This window comes from Callospermophilus lateralis, chromosome 4 (assembly GCF_048772815.1).
Source record: "Callospermophilus lateralis isolate mCalLat2 chromosome 4, mCalLat2.hap1, whole genome shotgun sequence".
Taxonomy (NCBI): Eukaryota; Metazoa; Chordata; class Mammalia; order Rodentia; family Sciuridae; genus Callospermophilus; species Callospermophilus lateralis.
In genome coordinates, this window is record NC_135308.1 from 30,736,373 (window position 1) to 30,738,995 (window position 2,623).

Consider the following 2,623-nt stretch of genomic DNA (forward strand, 5'->3'; position numbering starts at 1 on the left):
TTTTACGATATTTACTTCTTGTACTTTTCTAAATACATATATCTGTTTGTTTTTATGCATTCTACTGTCCTCCCATGTACTTGTCTACCCTAAATTTCTTCCTATCTACTCACCTGCTACAAAACCTCTTCATTACAGTTCTCCTCCAAATTTCCTATATTATATTAACCCCATACCCTCACATCTTTACCCCTTGACATAATGTCACACACCTGACCCCCAGTTCTCTGTCCACCACCAGAAATGTACACCTTTTATGAAACTATTGATTATATTTTAAATAATAATTGAATTTAACATTTCTAGACATTGAGACTAACTATAAATGTCTTAATAACAATAATTTGCTCATAGATGAGATATTGTTGATATTGGGAACTGTCAACATTGTCCTTCCCCACAAAGGAGGGATTTTGGAACTATACAAGAGCACTACAAATCTATAGGTTAACATAACATACCAGTTCCACAGAGCTAGAAAGAAATGCAAGCAACTTGAAAAGACAAGGGAAGTAAGTACCACAAACAATTCAAGACAACACATCATTAGAAGAATTAACAGCTATGGCAGAAAAAAATGACAGATAAAGATTTCAGGATATAATGTTTTGGAATCTCAAAGAAGATATTAGACAATAAATTCAGACAGTGAAAGATCACTTTGACAATGAGCTACATAAGCAAATCCAAGAAGCAAAAGATCATATCTACAGCGAGATAGAGGTTATAAAACAACAACAACAATGACAAAACAGAAATCCTTGAAATGAAAGAAATATCAAACCAAATTAAAAACTCAAATAAGAGCATCACCAGCAGAGTAGACCACTTAGAAGATAGGACATTAGACAACAAAGACAAAGTATATCATCTTGAAAAGAATGTAGACAGCACAGCGAAAATGATAAGAAACCAAGAGTAGAACATCCAAGAAATATGGGATAGCATAAAAAGACCAAATTTAAGAGTTATTATGATAGAGGAAGGCAAGAGGTCCAAACCAAAGGAATGAGCAATCTGTTCAATGAAATAATATCAGAAAACTTTCCAGACATGAAGAATGAAACAGAAATCCAAATCCAAGAAGCCTACAGGACGCCAAATGTGCAAAATCACAACAGATCCACACCAAGACACATTATAATAAAAATGCCCAACATACAGAATAAGGAGAGAATTTTAAAAGCCACAAGAGAAAGGAATCAGATTATATATAGGGGTAGTTAGGATAATGACAGACAGATTTTTCAACACAGATCCTGAAAGCTAAAAGATCCTGGAACAATATATTTCAAACTCTGAAAGATAATGGGTTCCAACCAAGAATCTTGTATCCAGCAAAACTGAGCTTCAGATCTGAAGATGAAATAAAAACCTTCCATGATAAACAAAAGTTAAAGGAATTTACAGCTAGAAAACCGGCACTACAAAACATCCTTGGCAAAATATTTCATGAAGAGGAAATGAAGAACAACAATGAAAACCAGCAGAGGGAGGTAGTACACTAAAAGAAAAAATAATTAAAAAGGAAAACCAAGTCAAGTTAAATAAGAAAAATAAACACATATGGCTGGAAATAAAAACCATGTCTCAATAGTAATCCTAAATGTTAATGGCTTAATCTCACCAATCAAAAGACACAGGCTACAGATTGGATTAAAAAAATCCAACAATATGCTGCCTAAAGGAGACTCATTTGATAGGAAAAGACATACACAGACTGAAGGGGAAAGGTTGGGAAAAATCATACCATTCTCATGAACTGCGGAAGGAAGTAGGAGTCTCCATAGTCATATCAAATAAAGTAGACTTCAAGCCAAAGTTTATCAAAAGGGATAAAGATGGACATTACATACTGCTCAGGGAAACCATACACCAACAAGACATAACAATCATAAATATATATATGCCCCAAACAATGGCACAGCAATGTTCATCAAACAAACTCTTCTCAAGTTCAAGAGTCAAATTGATCATAACACAATAACCTTGGGTGACTTTAACACACCTCTTTCACCACTAGTCATATTTTCAAAACAAAAGTTGAATAAAGAAACTATAGAGCTCAATAACACAATTAATAACTTAGACTTAACGATATATATAGAATATATCAAGTAGCATCAAGTAGATACACTTTCTTCTCAGCAGCACATGGATCTTTCTAAAAAATAGATCATATGCCACAGGATAACTCTTAGCAAATACAAAGGAGTAGAGACACTACCATGCATTTTATCATATCATATTGGAATGAGTTTGGAAATCAACAATAAAATAAAAAATAAAAAATTCTGCATCACATGGAGACTGAACAACATGCTACTGAATGAACAATGGGTTACAGAAAACATCAAGGAGGAGATTAAAAAATTCTTAAAGGTAAATGAGAACACAGACACAATATCGAAATCTCTGGGACACTATGAAAGCAGTAGTAAGAGGAAAATTCATTGCATGAAGTTCATTCCTTAAAAGAAGAAAAAGTCAACAAATAAATGACCTCACACTACATCTCAAAGTCATAGAAAAAGAAGGACAAATTAGCAGCAAAAGCAGAAGGCAAGAAATAATTAAATTCATAGCTAAAATCAATGAAATCAAAACAAAAGAAACAACTGAA